The 20028-nt window shown below is 46.4% G+C and overlaps 1 protein-coding gene across 3 annotated transcripts in view; it reads left to right on the top strand.

Annotated features, from left to right (window-relative positions):
- The window catches only part of LOC123392095 (optic atrophy 3 protein), a 43113-nt gene that overhangs the window by 2069 nt on the left and 21016 nt on the right, over positions 1–20028 (top strand). The window lies entirely within an intron of this gene.

Here is a 20028-nt window from a genome sequence, read left to right as displayed (position 1 = left end):
GGGCGGGGATGGGGTGAGGGAGTAGCCAGCCAGTAAACAAAATAAATAGTTAAACTATGAATTATATTAGCTAGCAGTACTTGCTCTGGAGAAAACATGAGGGAGGCAAAAAAGAGGACTGTCTAGGGGTAGGTTGGAAGTTTCCATGGGGTGTCAGGGAGACCTCAGTGAGAATAGGAGGAGAGGAAGGAACAAGCAGTGCAGGTACCTGAGAAAAAGCATTCTCTCACATGCAAAGGCCCTGAGGTGAGTTTGCCTGGTGAGTTTGATGAATGGCTACGTGGACATTGCTCCTGAGTGGATGGGTCTCACCAGAAGGTATCAGTGGAGGAGGGACAGGGTCTGAGGCATATGTTAATGGGATCCCTTTGGCAATCATAGGGAGAGGTTGGATGCAGGGAGGAGGTGAGCCCGGTCTTCAAGGTGGGAGGTGAGTGGGGAGGAAGGGTCAGTTCTGGAGACTTTTCTTCTCCCATTCTTTTAAAAATTTCAGACCTTCAGAACAGTTGAAAGAAAAAATGGTATAGGGGCACCTGGCTGGTTCAGTCTGAAGGGCATGCGATGCTTGATCTCAGGATCATGAGTTCGAGCCCCACATTGGGAGTAGAGATTACTAAAAAATAAATAAACTTAAAACAATAATTATTAAAAATGAAAGGAAGAATGGGATAGTCATCAGTTACATACCTTTTACTGCCTAGTTCACTAGTTATTAGCTTCCAGCATATTTGCTTTGTCTTCATTCTTGTATATGGATGTGTTTATATATGTATACACTTTTTTTTGGTGAACAATTGGAAAAGAAGTTGTGGATGTAACACTTTACTCCTAAATGTTTTAGCCAGTGTCTCCTAAGAGCGAAGACATTTTTTTTTTTAAAGATTTATTTATTTATTTGACAGAGAGAGATTACAAGTAGGCAGAGAGGCAGGCAGAGAGAGAGAGGAGGAAGCAGGCTCCCTGCTGAGCAGAGAGCCCGATGCGGGATTCGATCCCAGGACCCTGAGATCATGACCTGAGCTGAAGGCAGAGGCTTAACTGACTGAGCCACCCAGGCGCCCCTATTTATTATTCTTTTTAATCTAGGATCTGCTCAGGGATCATGCACTGCCTTTGATTAGCGGCTGTTTTTAGTATATGTGCTGCCAAAGGGAGCACAGCGTGCCTCTTTAATATCCTTTAATCTACAGAGCCCAGCAATCCCGCCCTTAGCCTGTCTTTGTAAATAAAGTTTTATTGGCACACAGCCACACCCATTGGTTTGCAAATTGTCAGTGGCTTCAGAGATGGGTTTTATGGCCCACAGATCTAGAATATTGACTCTGTGGCCTTTTACAGAAGAAGTTTACTGATCCTCCTCTCTACTCATGTTCTTGTTTTTTTCTTTTTTTCTTTTCTTTTCTTTTTTTTTTTAAAGGGCGTTGACATGTAGAAGAATCCAAGCCAGTTGTCCCATAGTGTCTCACAACCTGGAGTTTTCTGACTACTTCCTCTGATTTGATTCACACTGAGCATCTTTGGCAAGAACCCCATACACATGAGGGTGTGTCCTGAGGACATCACCTCAGGGGGCTCCTAATGTCTGTTTGTTCCGTCATTTGTGATGGAGACTTGGATCCCTCCGTTAAGGTGGTGACCACTGAAAGAACCTTTCCTTTTCCCCTTGGTAATGAATACCCAGTAGATTTGTTTAGAAGACCATGCTGGCAGGATTTCCCCTGGAGTGGGCGTGACCTGGTTGGACAGAAAGGACCAGGAGCTCCGTTTGGGATAGGTCTAGTTGGCCATGACGTTATTACATATTGGACTGCTCTGATATTGATACGTTAAAAATCAGGTTGTTACCATCTTCGTGCTGCTGTTTGCCCTTTGCTGTGCGCCCCCCTCCCCTGCCTGTGTGATCGGAATTTTCCAGAGCTGATAGCAGCTGTGTGCTCTGGGTCAGGCCTCCAGTGCTGACCAGCACATCTAGCATCTGTGTCTCTGGCTGAAGTTCTTTTGACTCAGCAGGGTGGGCCGGCTGTCTTCCCCCAGCAGAGGCCGGAGTGGTGGGTGTGAACGGTAAATGCAGGAGCATAGATCATCCGTGATGCACTGTGGTGGGGAGGCAGGGATCCTTCTTTCTTTCTTTCGATAGAAATTTATTGGATACACAGCGAGGGAGCAGTGGGCAGGACAGCAAAGGAGAGACTGTCCGTCTGCCAGGAGGCAGTGGTGGGGGCTACAGTTAAGAGGGGGAGGGAGGGGGCACCTGGGTGGCTCAGTGGGTTAAAGCCTCTGCCTTCAGCTCAGGTTATGATCTCAGGGTTCTGGGATCGAGTCCCACATCAGGCTCTCTGCTCAGCAGGGAGTCTGCTTCCCTCACTCTCTCTCTCTCTCTGCCTGCCTCTCTGCCTACTTGTGATCTCTGTCAAATAAATAAATAAAATCTTTAGGAAAAAAAAAAAAAAAGAGGGGGAGTGAGGAGGTAGGGGAACATGTGGAATTTTCCTTTTTTGGTACCTGTGCCTGGTTATAAGTAACCTGTTGGGCAGCTGGGGCTTATGGATATTTCCAGGTGGGCTGTCTAATGGGCCTATGCATTCAGCCAGAGGGTCACCATGGGCCCTTTGAGCTTACTCAGGTTTCCACTGCTCAAGCCTGTTGCCTAAAAGTGGCCTCTAGACTGCCCCCCCACCTCCAACCCCCAGCCACAGATGGATAACGACAGATCTCTGGCACTGGGGCAGAGTTCTCATCTTCAGTAGCTGCTTCATGGTGGGGGGTGGGCACTGTCCCTTCCTAGACATGGCGGTCTAGCAGGGGTTCTGTGCAGTGACAGACCAGAGCATGGTGTTAGTTTAACATGCTGATAGATGATTTCGGGGAACTTCCTTGGTGGCCAGAGAGAGCCAGGGGATTTAGGAAAGGGGACCCTGGGATGGTATGGGCTGGAATTCTTGTTGGACCACGACTCACATATGGAATTGGTGGATTCACTCAGACGCTTAGGAATGTGTCTGTAGATCAAGATGGTGGCTGGACCCACGGGGAACGAAGGGAAAGGTGGAGAGGGAGGAGGAGGAAAGTGGCTGAGAGCCCGCATCAGGGGAGGGTCCCATCTGAGTCCATAGTGTGTTGTCTGAGGGTATGAGGGTCAGGCTGTCGAAGGGCCAAAAAGAGAAAGGAGAGGGAGGGAAGGATCCCTCCAAAGGGTAAGAGGGGATATCCTGCACCCTTTGGGGCAAGGGCTGGCAGGCTGGCTCCCCCTGGGGCTTCGGATCCTCACCGAGGGGAAGTGCCAGGAAATTCCTAGAGAATCAGGGGAGAGTCCTGGGCTGCAGAGGGTCCTCAGGAGGGCCACCAAAGTGAGGCAGCTGCATTGGGTGGGGCCCTGCAGCACGGGCTGGGCAGTGAAAGAATTCATCCGAGGCCCAACAAAGGAGACACAAGTTTATTGAATCTACTGCAAGAAAGCAGTGGGAGAGCAAAGGAGAGCCTGTGTGCCGGCAAGGATCCTTTTAAACACGGCAGATATCTGGGGGAGAAAAAAATAAAAGGTTGGTGACGCTGGGCGGGTTGGGCCCGCTCTTGCTGAGGGCAGTGCTGATGTTTTCCAGAGGGGCCATGGGGTGTGTCTGGGCAGTGGGAAAATTCCAGTTTGTTTCTGCCTATTCCTTTAGAGTATACTGGTCCTTTTTCTAGTGTACTACTCATGGTAGGCAGCAAATTGCCCCCCAGAGATGTCCCCATCTTAATCCTAGGAACCTGCTGAATGTGTCACTTCCACGACAGAGGGGACTTTACCGATGTGATTAAATGGAGGATTTGGGCCTAAGGAGAGTGTCCTGGCTTATCCAGGCGGGCCAATGTAATCATAAGGGTCCTTGTAAGTGAAAGAGGGAGGTGGGAAAGGGACTGATTTGAATATGCTGCTGGGCTGGTCCGCAAGGTGGAGGAGGGGTGGTGGGCCAGGTGTGCAGGCAGCCTCTGGAAGCCAAAACAGGTGAGGAAAAGAATTCTCCCCTGCTCACACCTTGAGTTCAGCCTCCTGAGCTCTGTTCTGATCCACCAAGTACCCCTCCTCTGGAGCTAGGCCGCCTGTGTGTGGATCCCAGTCCCGCCACTTTCCTTGTCATCCTGGCCAGGCCACTGAGCTTCTTTGGGCCTCAGTTTCGCTGTCTGTACCCATATGATTAGGCTGATCCCATGGGTTCCTACCCATGGAGTGTTCAACAGTGCCCCAGCCCACGCATATAAACGTTTGTTGAGTGGCTAGAAATGCTAGGCATTGTGGCCCTTGCTTCTGTCTTCATCCTCTTTGTCCTCTTAATGCAAAACCTTCCACTGAGATCCTTCTCGTGCACTCCTGGCCTGCAGTCAATACTTCCTGCCTGCCCGTGGTATGGGTCCCTCTTCCCTCAGTCAGTGCTCGCAGGCTGACCACAGGTGGAAGGCTCTGGGCTTTCCCGTGAATGCTTCTCACTAGCGGGGGCAGTGACCCTGTGTGTCTGATTAGGAGCTGGGGTTGGAGTTCTCTCTCTGAGTCAAGCAGAGAGAGGGCAGTGTGGTGGAGTAGAGGGCCTCCCACTACCTTATGCTTCACAGAATACTTAAAGCATCCTTTGAAAGGAATGGTGTACCTGCAGAGAAGGAAACTGACTCCTCCCAGAGCATGGAGAAAGCAGGAGCAGGGAGCCAAGGAGGGGAGTTAAGGTTCCTTATATACTCCTGGGGATATGGGCAGATGCACATGGTCTTGGGGACAGGGGCTATCCTGTGGGAACACTGGGCCGGGGACCATCTTTTGTAAAACCAGATCCCAGGAAAAGTACCCTTTGGGGACAGGGTGAACTAGGAAAAAACCCACCATGCAAAGGCACAACCTTAGGGGTGGATGGAGATGGAAAATGTCTCCTCTGAGAACACTGCCTACTGCCTGTCCCTCCTGTGGGCCTAGGGGACTGAATTATACTCTCTGAAAGACCAGAAGCTGCAAGCTGAGAGTGAATCCAGGTCTGTGTGCATCTGACAAGGACAAGCCCTCTCTGGAGGAGTGCTCCCTCTGACTGAGCCTTGGAGAATTCCTTCAGGTGGAGTTGGGGCCTATCTCGTGATACAGAATTACACACTGTACAAAAAAAGAGGCACCATGAGTGAGAGTCAGCCAACACAAAACGTGGGAGGTCAAGACCTCCACTGTGGCTATCAGAATGAACAGATGTGGGTATAAAATATGTTCATATGGGAAAAGGATAAAATAGGACTATGGAAACATGAGTGCAATCAGAAATTACCAGGAAGTTGGAACAGGAACCAACTAGAACTTTGAGAAATGACACAGTTGACGTTCAGAGCTCAGTACAAGGACTAAATAAATACCAGATGAAACGTAGCTGCCAAGAGGATTGGTGTGCTGACAGACATCTGAAGAGGGGAAGAAAAGTTTTGTGGGGTGCTCCCCCTTCCTACCCAGTAGGGCCACCTGTGGGTCCTGATTGGGTCCAACTGGGGAAGGAAGGGCTGGACGTTTTTATTTTTAACATTGTCTGGAGGATCGTATGAACGTTTGAAAAATCACTTCCCTGGAGTCTATTTATAATCTCGAGAGCACCACGGGAGTTCTGTTGCCTGATAGCCAGGCTGCTGCTGGTGACCTCCAAACGCTGCTTTTATTATGGTCTCTTGGTAAGGAAACATGTTGCGCATTCTCCGTGTGTGTGTGTGTGTGTGTGTGTGTGGTCAGCACTATAATACAGTGAATATGTTGTATGCATTTTAAAACGTTAAAAAACTAGAAAGTGTGGCAGAGATGCCTGGGTGGCTCAGCCTGTTAAGCATCTGCCTTCAGCTTAGGTCATGATCCCAGGGTCCTGGATCAAGTCCAGCATCAGGCTCCTTGCTCAGCAGGGAGCCTGCTTCTCCCTCTGCCTCTGCTACTCCCCCTGCTTGTGCTCATTCTCTCTCTCTGACAAATAAATAAAATCTCTTTTAAAAATTGGGAGGTGTGGAATTATAAATAAATGATTTTTTTTTAAGATTTTATTTATTTATCAGAGAGAGAGAGGGAGAAAGCGAGCACAGGCAGACAGAATGGCAGGCAGAGGGAGAAGCAGGCTCCCTGCCGAGCAAGGAGCCCGATGTGGGACTCGATCCCAGGACACTGGGATCATGACCTGAGCCGAAGGTAGCTGCCCAACCAACTGAGCCACCCAGGCGTCCCGAGGTGTGGAATTAATATACACATTTTAAAGATTTTATTTGTCAGAGAGGGAGAGAGGGCACAAGCAGGGGGAGCAGCAGGCAGAGGGAGAAGCTGGCTCCCCGCTGAGCAAAGGAGCCTGAGGCTGGGCTTGATCCAGGATCCTGGGATCATGACCCGAGCCCAAGGCAGACGCTTAACCCACTAAGCCACCCAGGCATCCCTGGAATTAATATTTTAAAAAATATTTTAGTTTATGTATTTATGGCCGCCCAAATATTTTTGCTCTAGTTAAAAATATTTTTCTTATGCAGACATTGTTAAATACATTTGGAAACTCTTGGTGTAGCCTTTCGTAAGAGTCTAGTTTTGACATTCTTTGTGTTCAGCTGTCAGAGCTGGCAAAGACCTAAGGGAGGTACAGAGAGCCAAATGAGAGAAGCATGCCCTTGGCTCCATTTAATCCTGCTGCTCCTTTTTCAGGCCCACCCTTCATATGCAGAGGCGCTTGTTGGAATTTGCCAGAGCTCACATTGTTAAATCTTCAGCCCATGGTTTCGGAGCAGGAGTCTTTTTTAGGAAGTCCTTTTGTGGGGCTGGTTTGAATCAGTCTGGGAATATCCCCCAGGAATCCATCCGCCTGGACTGCATTACGCAGAGTGGCCAGGAGAGGGCGCTGACACCTGTCTGCTGAGAGGCACTAGAAAAGCTCGATTTCTTCTCTTCCTCCCCGCATTCCCTTATCTTGTTACTCTTCCCTTTTCCTTCTTCTTCCTTCCCTCTTCCTCCTTCAAGACATAAGCATAACCAGAAGTTCTGACATTTTCTTCCTGTGCCCCAGAGAAATACCTTGTCTACTCCTCTGTGCTCATCCCTCCTTGAGATTCTAGTCATTTCCTGAGAGACCTTCCCTGAAGGCTCGGCCTCCCCAGGATGTGCCTCTGTCCCTCCCTGGAGTCCTACCCGCCTTCCAGCTTCTTGGCTCCTCCTCTTTTCCTGCTCTCCAGCTCCAGTCAGCCCTAGCTCATACCCCCACAGAGCTGGTGATGGCCTCAGGAGCTCCCTCAGTCCCCCCTGTGTACTAAGCTGTCCCTTTGCTGTCAAACCCACCCAGGCCCTGCCTTCGATGAGCGTAAAGCTACAGCAGCTACCCTCTGCTGAGGGCCTAGTGTGTAGCCATTATTATCCCTCTCTTTAAATTGGATCAAAGTTTGTTATTTCAGGGTTTTAGGGTTTTCTTCTCTGTTGAGGTTTTCTTTTTTAAAATATTTTATTTATTTATATATTTATTTATTTGTCAGAGAGAGAGAGAGAGAGAGCACGCACACAGGGGGAGAAGCAGGCTCCTTGCTGAGCAGGGAGCCCAATGCAGGGCTTGATCCCAGGACCCTGAGATAATGACCTGAGTTGGAGGCAGACACTTAACCAGCTGAGCCACCCAGGTGCCCCTCCTTTGAAGTTTTCTGTAGCAACTTGTTAAATTTACAAAAGTCATATGTGCTTATTGTGAAAGAAAGAGCAAGATAAGAATCAGTTGGTGCTCCTCTGTGCTTAATTGAAAACCCAGCCAGGAAATTTAATTAAACCTAAATCAAAAGGATATTTATTGTTCGTGGAGGAAGGTGACTCTGTGGTTGGTTTGGTGGCTTGGTGGTGTCCTTAGGGACCCGGGACTCTTTCTGTCTCTACCATCTTTGTGTTCAGGCAGTACCTCTCGTCAAGGCTTCAGAGGGCTGCTGGAGATTCAGACATTATGCCTTTATACAGCAGTGTCCAAGGGAGGGAGTGTATGTGTATGTGAGTGTGTGTGTGTGTGTGTTGAGGGTTGGGGTGTGGGACTGGGAAATGTGAGTGTGCTCTTCAGATAGAAGAGTCTTTTCCCGGAAGACCCCAAGAGACTTCCTTCACTGTTTATTGGCCAGAATTGAGTCTCATACCACCACTTGCTATCTGGGAGGTCAGGGGGCTGAATGGTGCTTCTAGACTCTAACAGCAGGGAAGGATATTATTAATAAGACAGTAGAGAATTGTATACAGCAGGGTCACCTGGCTGGCTCAATCAGTAGAGCACACAACTCTTGATTTCAGGGCTATACGTTCAAGCCCCACATGGGGTGTAGAGATTACTTAAAAAATAAGTCTTTTTTATTTTTAAGATTTTATTTATTTATTTGACAGATGGAGATCACAAGTAGGCAGAGAGGCAGGCAGAGAGAGAGGAGGAAGCAGGCTCCCTGCTGAGCAGAGAGCCCGATGCGGGGCTCGATCGCAGGACCCTGAGATCATGACCTGAGCCGAAGGCAGAGGCTTTAACCCACTGAGCCACCCAGGCTCCCCAAACAAAAAAGAAATCTTTTTTTTTTTTTTAAAGATTTTATTTATTTATTTATTTTTTAAAAAGATTTTATTTATTTTTTGACAGCACTGAGTAATGGAGAGGCAGAGGCTTCTCTGCTGACCCCGATGCGGGACTCGATCCCAGGACCTGCCACCCCGAAGGCTCCCCTGAGCCACCCGGCTCCCCAAACAAAAAAGAAATCTTTTTTTTTTTTTTTTAAAGATTTTTTTTATTTATTTGACAGAGATCACAAGTAGGCAGAGTCAGGCAGAGAGAGAGGAGGAAGCAGGCTCCCTGCTGAGCTGAGAGCCCGATATGGGACTCGATCCAAGGATCCTGGGATCATGACCTGAGCCGAAGGCAGAGGCTTTAACCCACTGAGCCACCCAGGCGTCCCCCCAAAAAAGAAATCTTAAAAAAAAAAAGAAGAATATAAAGTTGCCTTACTGGTCATGAACACTAAGGCGTAAGCATGAACACTACCTTAATGGCTGAAGAAACTGAGCAGAGCTATTCAGTGACCTGATGTAAGTTCATGCAAAGCCCTGAATGTGCCAGCTTCCCCACAAACCAGGAAGAACGATCTCCATTTTGAGAAGGAGGAACTGGAGATGCCAAGAGGTGGAGAAATTCGCCCAAGGTCACAGCAAGTAAGTAGCAGAGGCAGGACTTGAATCCAGGACCACCCGACTCTGAGCACCCTTAGCCTTGAGCTGCCTCCCTTGTACCTCCGAAACTCCCCGATGCCACGTGTACTGAGTCGAGGTGGTCTCTCCGTGTATTGGTGGGGGCCAACGGTGGGGTTATTCTCTGGGACAAGGACATGCTTGTATAATCCATTCACTCCATGGAGCCTCGCTTAGTGGCTGCTGGATGCCAGGAACTATTCTAGGAGGTTTGACTAACTCTGCAGTCACCAAAACAGACAAAAATCCTCTGCTTTTGCGGAGCTCACATTTGAGGATATTAATTACCTGCCTGGTGACTCTGGGGCCCAGAGAGGTCCTTCTTCCCAGCAGTCCCACCCAGATTCCCAGGCTGAATCTCGGTGGTCCAGATGGCTCGTGCCCATCTTGAGCCAGTCGTCAAGCCCAAGGAAGGCAGCCTGATGGGCCTGTCTGAAGGGCAGGGCTCGTCACTGCTGAATCCTTCAGACCCAGTGTGGGGGACGTGGGATTCCCCTAGATGCTGGGTACATAGAGCCAGTCGTGTCCCCTCTGCTGACTGGTGGCAGCGTGTGTCCCTGCTGTCTCCAGAGGCAGTGATGGAGGAGGGGACCACGTCCCTCTGTCCGGGGGTGGAATCTTGAGTCTCGAAACGCCTGGGGCAGTGTTGGGGTGGGCGTGCAGTGGACTGGAACACAGCCAGGAAGGGCCTTCCTGGACAGGGCCTGGCTCGAAGCTATTTACTCTTGATCATAATTTCTTAACTGATGATTTCTTTTTCTTTTCTTTTTTTTTTTTTTAAAGATTTTATTTATTTATTTGACAGAGAGAGATCACAAGTAGGCAGAGAGGCAAGCAGAGAGAGAGGAGGAAGCAGGCTCCCCGCTGAGCAGAGCCCGATGCGGGACTCGATCCCAGGACCCTGAGATCATGACCTGAGCCGAAGGCAGCAGCTTAACCCACTGAACCACCCAGACGCCCTTAACTGATGATTTCTTAACTGATGATAACAGTTTCATTCATTATGGTTCCTATGATCTCAGCCAAATATTAATCACTTTATTAGGGAATTTATGTGATTGTCCTGATTTTTTTGAGTGGGGACATGTCTCAGAGCGAGGAGCAAGTTCCCTGAGGAACAAAGAATAAGAAATCAACCCCTTGGCTCCCACATTCCTCTTGTGTTTAATTTTTATTTTATTTTTTGCATGTCATTTATTGTACAATATCTATACAACACAATGTACAGATCTAAAAGGTGTAGTTTAGGGGCGCCTGGGTAGCTCAGTGGGTTAAAACCTCTGCCTTCGGCTCAGGTCATGATCTCAGGGTCCTGGGATCGAGCCCCATGCGGGGCTCTGTGCTCAGTGTGGCGTCTGCCTCGGGTTCTCTCCCTCTCCCCCCACCCCTCCCTGCCACTTGTGCACGTACTCTCCCTCTCTCCAAGAAAAATAAAATAAAATGTCTCATTCAGTGAGTATTGATAAATGCATATGCCCACGTAACCAACATCCAAGTTCTAAAATATCTCCATCACCCCTGGGGATTCCTCCCTTTCCTGTTCTGTCACCTGTGGGACCACCCTCACTATACATCAGTTTTACCTGTTGTTAAGCTTCGCCTTTGATCACAGGCTGCTTTAGAGCTATTTCTGCTGCAGGTATGATAGTTTGTTTCTTCTGCTGCTCTTCCTTTGTATCTTTTATTCCAACATGTGAGCCTGCTTTACTTGGTTTATCTAGTCTCTTAATGATGGACATTTGGACCCTTGGGTGTCCTTTTTCTTTTTTTTTTTGTTATTACCAGTAAGGCTACTGTGAACATTCTTGTACAAGAATGTTGTACAAGAATGTCTTGTGTGTTTTCATTTATTTTGGGTGAATGCCTAGAAGTGAGATGTCTGAGTTATATGATAAAGATAAAGTTAATTGTTTTTTTTTAATTTTAAGATATTTATTTATTTATTTGAGAGAGAGAGGGAGAGAGCAAGGGGAGGAGGAGAGAGAGGGGGACAAACAGATTCAATGCTGAGCACTGAGCCAGATGCGGGGCTCGATCCCATGACTTACATCATGTTGGAACCCAAGAATCAGACGCTCAACTGACTGAGCCCCCCAAGCGCCCCCAAAGATAAAGGCAGTCTTCATTTTATAAGAAACCACCAAAGAGTTTTCCCATGGGTCTGGTTGTTCTATGTCCTTGCCAATAATCCTTGTTTTCATAGGTTAATTTTAGCCATTCCGGTTGGTGTAAAATGGCAACTCACTTGCTTTTCTCTGATGAATTGTGATGTTGAGTACTTTTTCGTAGGATAATAAACATTTATTATCTCACACAGTTCCTAAGAATTCAGGAGTGGCCTTGCTGAGTGGTTCTGGCGCAGTGTCTCAAACAGAAAGCTCGCCAGGCGCTGGGAGGTCTGCTTCCTGGCTGACTCATTGGCCTGGTCGATGGTGGGGCTCAGTTCTTCATTGGCTCTCAGGCCAAGGGCTCAGTTGCTCTGCCCATGGACTTCTCCTTAGGGCTACTCATGGCCTGGCTGCTGGCTTCCCCCAAAGAGAATGATCCGAGACTGAAAATGACGAAGACTGAAGAGTCAGCGTCTTTATACCATAACTGTGGATGTGACATACACCACTGGGCCATATGCTGTTGGTCACACGGACCAACTCTAGCATAAGCATAATGTGGGAAAGGACTATAAGGCTGTAAATGCCGGGAGATGGGGATTATCGGGGGCTCTCTTGGAGGCTGGCAACCACAGTTCTATTGCTACCACGAATGCAAGCTATCTTTTTTTTTTTTTTTTTTTTTTTTTTTTTAAAGAATATTAAATCAGTCTTGTATTCCTGGATAAATGCTGCTAGGTCATGGTATGTGATCCTTTTTATATATTGGTGGCTTTGATTTGCCAATATTTTCCTAAAGATTTTTTTTTAATACCTGTGATCATGAGTGATATATTACAGAATTTTATTTTCTTGTAATGTCTTTATCAGGCCTTAATATCATGGTTTTGCTGACCCTGTTAAAAAATTGGGAAAGTGTTCCCTCATTCTCTGTTCTCTGCAAGATTTTGTATAAAATTGGAATGATTTCCTCCCTAAATATTTGATATAAGTGTCCATTAGGGCTTTCATTTTTCTTTAAGGGAAGGTTTTTATTTATTATTTATTATTTATTATTTATTTATTTATTTGACAGACAAAGATCGATCACAAGTAGGCAGAGGCAGGCAGAGAGAGAGAGGGAAGCAGGCTCCCTCCTGAGCAGAGAGCCCCATGTGGGGCTTGATCCCAGGACCCCGGGATCATGACCTGAGACGAAGGCAGAGGCTTTAACCCACTGAGCCACCCAGGTGCCCCAATGGAAGGTTTTTAATAACATTCAATTTCCTATCTTTGGAAAGGAATTTTATATGTGGTCAGGATGGACTAAGATAGAAATAAATCAATTTTTAAGTATACTGGTATAGGATTGAAATTCTGCTTTTTTCTCTTAAAAAAAAAAAAGGACAAAGTTTTCTCAGATAAGAAAATGTAAACGGGGCACTGGGTGGCTCAGTGGGTTAAGCCTCTGCCTTTGGCTCAGGTCATGATCTCAGGATCCTGCGATTGAGCCCTGCATTGGGCTCTCTGCTCAGCAGGGAACCTGCTTCCCTCTCTCTCTCTGCCTACTTGTGCTCTCTCTCTGTCAAATAAATAAATAAAATCTTAAAAAATGTAAACAAAGTTTTTTTTTCCCTCTTTTGACTGCCCAGAAAACCAAAACTTAGGTTTTGTCTTTATCAGGTCTTTGACTACTTAAAGTTAAAACTTCTCAGTATTACAAGTTTTGCTAACAACTATATAACCCTACATATTTGCCTTTAGAATCTCTTACTGTCACCTTGATTAAATAATTTTTAAGTTTCATCATGATCTATAATGTTATTTAAGCATGTGCTTTATAACTTTAGGAGGTTTTTTAGCAAACTGCCCCAAGATTTAAATTGTAAATGAAATCTTTTTTTTTTTTTTTTTTTTTTTTTTAAGATTTTATTTATTTATTTGACAGAGAGATCACAAGTCGGCGGAGAGTCAGGCAGAGAGAGAGAGAGAGAGAAGCAGGCTCCCGCTGAGCAAAGAGCCCGATGCGGGGCTTGATCCCAAGACACTGAGATCATGACCTGAGCCGAAGGCAGCGGCTTAATCCACTGAGCCACCCAGGCGCCCCTAAATGAAATCTTTTTGATTAGGCTTGTTTATTTGGTATATTATGTTCTGGTATAAGGCCCTCACTTAATACTATGATTATTGAAGTGTTAGGTGTCACAGAAATAACTGGGTATTCTTGTCAACTATATTATAATAAATTCCAATCAGATCTTTAAGAACAACAAAACAAAATTCAATTTTCTTAGTATTTATAGGACAGTTCAGATTTTCTACTTCTTTGTATCACTTTTCATAAATTATGTTTTTTTAACATATATAGCATTCATATAAGTTGTTGAATTTGTTGGCATAAATCATTTCATATTCTTTTAGTACTCATTTATAGATTTTTTTTTTTAAGTAATCACTACACCCAACGTGGGGATCCAACTCATGATCCCAATAACATTCAGTTCTGTGTATTTTCTAGTTTCTCTTGTGATGTCTTCTTTGATCCATGGGTTATTCAGACGTATATTGTCTAATTTCCAAATATAGGGGCCTTTTTAGATTTCTTATTGTTACTGATTTCTAATTTATTTATTTATTTATTTATTTATTTTTTAAAGATTTTATTTATTTATTTGACAGAGAGAAATCACAAGTAGATGGAGAGGCAGGCAGAGAGAGAGAGAGGGAAGCAGGCTCCCTGCTGAGCAGAGAGCCCGATGCGGGACTCGATCCCAGGACCCTGAGATCACGACCCGAGTCGAAGGCAGCGGCTTAACCCACTGAGCCACCCAGGCGCCCTGATTTCTAATTTAATTCCATTATGAACAGCAGTAATGTACATGGTAGAAAAATTTAGGTGGTAAAAAAGGATTGAATGTGGTAGAAAGTACATATGTTTCCCATCCCCGCCTGCCTTCCACCTACCTGTCTTCCTTCTTTTCTTTTTTCATTAAGAAATATTTGCTAAACGCCTACCTGCCAGGCACTGGGGCTGTATCCATTTAATAAGAGACCCGAGTCTCTGATGTCCGTATAGTATTGAGCTTCTCCTGATAGGAGACAGATAATAAACAAGTTAAGGAAGTAAAATATATTCTGTATCTGGTGGCAATGAGTAGGAAAGAATGAAGCAAAGAAGGATTAGGTGTGATGGGAGAAGGTAAATGCTCTGTGAGGTTGGGTTTAGGAAGGCCTCTCTGATGAGGTGAGTGACTGATTAGAGACTGTAGTAAAGTGAGGAAGTGTGGCTATTTGGAGAAGTGTGTTTCAGGCATAAGCCATAGTAAGTGCAAAGGCCCTGAGGGCAGAGCATGCCTAAGGCCAGAAGGTGAATGGAAGAGTAGGAGGCCAGAGGTCAAAGGGGGAGACACCAGAGGTCACCCCGAGCCACCTTCCAGAAGTATTCTGTGCATGACCAAGCATAGTCTAAGTATGTAGTGTTTAATTCACATAAATGGCAGTATATTTATTCACTCTCTTTTGTGTCCAGTTTTTTTCTTCTTCACAGCATACCTCGAAAATCCATCCCACGTTCTTTTTCATAGCAGTTAGTACAGAGTGTGAATGTACCAGGGCCCTGTTGGTGGACATGGAGGTTATTTCTGGGTTGTGCTTATCCAAAGGATGCCGGCAGCAGTGCTCCAGCTTATGTGGCACTTGGCAGGCAGCCTTTGGACTGAGGTACACGTGCCCCACATCCACCCCATCCCCACACTCCTGCTCGGAAGGTTTTAAGGGAATCCTTTCCAGATCTCCAACTTCACCTGACTTGCCTGAGGAATCTGCTGGGTTTTCCTTCCTTTCTTCCCTTTCCGATGGCCCAGCTCTCCAGAAAAGATAGGGGGGATGTAAAGTATGGAAAGAAATCTCTTCCTCCTTTCTAGTCATACAATGATGCCTTGCTCCACGTGTGAAAACCTCAAGAATCAGAAAAGAACAATTTGAGATGTCTATGACAAACACATTTTCCAGCCCACCTTATGAAGGCATGTGACTCTGGTCAAAAAAACTGGGGGTGGTGCGGTGAGGGCACCCAGCTGGCTCAGTCGGTAGCCATGCGACTCAATCTCAGGGGTGTGAGGTCAAGCCCCATGTTGGGCATGGAAAATTTTGGGGTGCCTGGGTGGCTCAGTGGGTTAAAGCCTCTGCCTTTGGCTCAGGTCATGATCTCAGGGTCCTGGGATCGAGCCCCGCATGGGGCTACCTGCTCAGCATGGGGGAGTGCCTGCTTCCCCTCTTCTCTGTCTGCCTGTCTCTGTCTACTTGTGGTCTCTGTCAAATAAACAAGATCTTAAAAAAATAAAAAATAAAAAATAATTTAAAAAAAAGTCCGTATCTCTCAAATGCCAGAAGTTCATGCTCTTTGCAGTTATTTTGACTTATGATGGAAAAGTGGATAGGACAGTCTCAAAGTTTATAAAGACTGTGCTAAGTTTTTTTAAGATTTGGTAAGAGTGTATAGGAGCAGCAGGTTGTGCGGACGCTGATTTAGCTACCACGCAGGTGTGTCTCCCTGTAATTATTCCCTGGGTGTGTGTTCTGGGGATGTGAGCAGTATTATCGTTGCTTGCCACCCAGAGTCCCCTCCCCACTGAGCAGCATGGTCCCCTTCCTTTGCCCACACACAAGGCCAGGCCACTTGATCTCTTCCAGTTCAAGAGGTAGAAATCAATTTCTCGTTTGCAGTTTCCATTAGTACTTCCCTGCAGACAGAGGTGTATGTCTTCTCATCTGTCTAAGAGCCATTTGAATTTTTCAGTAATCACTCTGAAGTCTCAGCCCGTTTTTCTAGCAAGTCATTGGGGGGTGGGGATGTTCGTCTAATTAATTTACAGGAGCTCTTTCTGTGAGAAATAAATCTTTTTTTCCAACATTGTCATTTGACTTTGTTTATTGTGTTTTGTTGTTTAGCATGTAAAACCTTTTTTTTTTTTTTTTAACCTTAGTCAAATCTCTTCATTTTTTTCTCTTATTACTCTTAGGTTTTGTGGTGTATTTAGAAAGATTATTTCTAGATAATAAATGGTTTCTCTTCTGTTTTCTTCTAGTAGTTTTTTTTTTTAAGACTTTTAAAATATATATATATATGGGCGCCTGGGTGGCTCAGTGGGTTAAGCCGCTGCCTTCGGCTCAGGTCATGATCTCAGGGTTCTGGGATCGAGTCCCGCATCGGGCTTTCTGCTTAGCAGGGAGCCTGCTTCCTCCTCTCTCTCTCTCTGCCTGTCTCTCCATCTACTTGTGATTTCTCTCTGTCAAATAAATAAATAAAATCTTAAAAAAAAAAAAAATATATATATATATATATATAGAGAGAGAGAGAGAGAGACAGACAGCATAAGCGGGAGGAGCAGAGGGAGAGGGAGAGAGAGAATCTCAAGCAGACTCCACACTGAGTGCAGAACCTGTTGCTGGGCTCAATCCCAAGACCCTGAGATCATGACTTGAGCTGAAATCAAGAGCTGGATGCTCAACCGACTGTGCCACTCAGGCGCTCCTCTTCTAGTAATTTTATAGTTCTGTTTGTGTACATGTTTAAGTCTTTGCTGCATCTGCATTTTGGGGTATTAGGTGTGAGGTAGGGATCCTTATTTTATTTTCTCTTGCAGTTGGCTGTCCGCTTGTCCCAACAGCATTGATTGAATAATGTGTCCTTTCTTCACCAAGCTGATATGTTTTTATCTCACTTTCACTTTTGTTCTCATTCTTTGAACACACCTCCCATGAACTTCTTTTTATTCCATGCTCTGTGCTAGGTGACTGGGACACAGGAGTGAAACAAACCTTGTCCTGGCCTTGTTTGTTCATCTTTATCTCATTCATCCACCCAGTGCTTTCTGGAGTCTTTTCCCTGTTGGGTCCTGTGCTAGGTAGTGGTCACTAGACAAGTGGTCAATGCTAGGCTGGGGGAGTCTTGGGGGGAGGGTCCTTAGTGAGTATGGAGCTTGGGGAGGGCCCCCAGGAAAAGTGGATGGCAGAGTCAAGGAAGAGTGAGCTAGACAAAGTGGAAAGATGGAGGCATGGGTAACCACATGTGCCAGAGTAAAATTGTAATGGGGAATTTATGGGAGGCTGGCTTGGCTGAAAAGTAGCCGGTGGGACCGGAAGTGGTAAGAGAAGAGCCATTCAGGCTCTTCAGGGACAGATCATGTTAACACATTTAGACTTGATCTTGAGGGCAGCAAGGACCCTGTGTCATGGTCACAAAAGAAACCGAGGACAAAAAAGGAATGAAAGAGAATTTGCTTTACTGTTTTTCAAAGACAGTTGCCCTTACTCTGTGCAGAAGACCTACCCATGTTTATCCTTCTGGCCTTTTTGCTATGATGTTGGTGCCTACTTGTGATCTCTGATGTCAAATAAATAAAATCTTAAAAAAAAACAAAACTTAAAGGGTCAAGGTCACAAAATACTGTTTCTCTGTGCTATCTTCTTTCTCAGGCAAGCTCTCTCTTTTAGGGAGACAAGATGGCCTCAGTGGCTCCAGGTTTCATATCGTGTTCACGAAGCAAACCCAAGGGAAGGAGAGGATGACTCTTCTGACATTCCAGGAAAAATCCCAGGGCTGAATGTCAGCACCTAAAGCTGGGGGCTGGGGTTGGCCTTCCCTGAACAATGTGGAGGAAGAGTGAGGGATGGACTTCCCCCAAAGAGAGTTAGGGGCAGTTTCCAGAGAAAGGGGAGTGGATGGTGGGCCAGCAAAACCAGCTAATACCCATTTCACTGTGGCTTTGGAGGGTGAGAAGGGAAGGGTCCCTGTGTTCCCGGAGAGGGGAGCAGGATCTGGAAGTTACTGAGATGTCCTTGGCCCAGTCTTTCCAAGCTCCTGGGATGACCAAGGCTTGTGGTTGAGGAGAGCCCCTTTCTGCATCTCGTGGGAAGGTGTGGTTTCGCCACCAGCAAATCCATGCAAGGTCACTGAGGTTCAAGTCCAAGGGCTAGCAGATGCCTGACCTCTGTGCATTGACCACCAACCTCATGCCAGAGGGGCAGGCCTGTGTTCACCATGGTCCCCTGCCCTCTGCTGTTCCTGGAGTCCCCCTGTTTCACCCTCTGAAGTCTCCTATGTCAGGCTTGGGGGAGTCCTGGGGGTCCTCAGCTTATCTCCACTCTCAGAGTGACCTGGTGCCCTGCTGTTCTAGTCTCGGCTCAGCTGCCTCTTGTTGCCCCCCACACCCCTCCATGGGTACCCAGAGCCTCCCTTCTGGCTCAGTCACCTTGCCGCTGTCTGCATCCCCTACGGAGGCCTGTGTGGATTTCCTTCCCTTTCCCCAGGGTTCATGTGGCTTCTAGCTTCTTTTTTTATCCAACTGCTGTCTTTGTGGGCTTAAGGAGAAAGCAGAGTGTTCAATCTAATAGGCTTGACCAGGAATCCTGGGCTTGGGGTGGTTTGCTTGTTGATTGATTGATGATTGATTGATTTTTTTTTTTTTTTAACCACAACCTATTTAAAAGATAGTCAGTTCACATGCCTTAAGGTTCAAAAGAGGATGTGATTGTGTAAAGGCTCCCTCCATTTCTGTGCCCCGGGCTCCCTGTTCTCCTCCAGGGAGGCAAACCACTCTTCCCTTGTGTGTTTTCTGGAGAAAACAAAAACAAAAACTGCCTTTCCAAGCAAATGCTGATACGCACACCACTCTACCTCACCTTTTTTCCCCAAGCGTAGCGAACTGAATGCCCGGTGCTGGACCTCACTGCTTCTCACCGACCTCTTTACCCGGGAGAGAGAGCACTGATAGCACGTCAACACCCTCCTTACTCTTCCATTCAGCTGTAATTCAGGAGTCCGGAGGTAGTCTTGTAGGGTCTCTGCTGGCTTTCCTTCATTGCTTCTGTAAACAGTGCTGCAGGACTAACGTGCCGGGCCCGGGTTCCCCACCTGCGTGGGTAAAGCTGGCATCCGTCCCCAGAAGGAGAGTTACTGACTCCAGAGTGCATAGCAAGTAGAGAGGCTCCCTGTAAACATGGAACCACGAGCAAACCCAGGAATGAATGAGTCTCAGCATGGTCACCGCCACGACGGACCTCATTCATGGTTTACCAGTTTTCCCACCAATCTCCTTTTTCTGCCCCAGGATTTTATCCAGTTTCCCTTTGAATATAGCTGTCCTGTCTTCTTGGTCCCCTTTAATCTGTGACAGTGTCTCAGTCTTTGTTTTTTGTGACCTTGACCCTTTAAGTGTTTTTTTTTTTTTAAAGATTTTATTTATTTATTTGACAGAGATCACAGGTAGGCAGAGAGAGGGGGGGAGGCAGGCTCCCTGCTGACCAGAGAGCCTGATGTGGGGCTCGATCCTAGGACCCTGGGATCATGACCTGAGCCAAAGGCAGAGGCTTAACCCACTGAGCCACCCAGGCACCCCACCCCATCTTCTTGATCCTTTCATCTCTCCATGGACACGTGGACTGCTTCTGTAATCTGACTATTGTAAATAATGCAGCACAAACATCAGCATGTATGTATCCCTTTTAATTAATGTTTTTATATTCTTTGGGTAAATACGCGTTAGTGTGTTTATTGGATCATTGGGTAACTCTATTTTAACTCTTTGAGGTATCTCCATACTGTTTTCCACTGTGGCTGCACCAGTTTGCATTCCCACCAACAGCGTTAAGAGGGTTCCTTTTTCTCCACATCCTTGTCAACACTTGCTACTTGTGTTTTTTATTTTAGCCACCCTGACAGGTATCAGGTGATAT

Source organism: Mustela putorius, unplaced genomic scaffold, assembly GCF_011764305.1.
Source record: "Mustela putorius furo isolate JIRA1106 unplaced genomic scaffold, ASM1176430v1.1 tig00000441_pilon_pilon_pilon, whole genome shotgun sequence".
NCBI lineage: Eukaryota > Metazoa > Chordata > Mammalia > Carnivora > Mustelidae > Mustela > Mustela putorius.
Note: the sequence above shows the minus strand (reverse complement) of the source record. Positions and strands in the feature narration are given on the sequence as shown.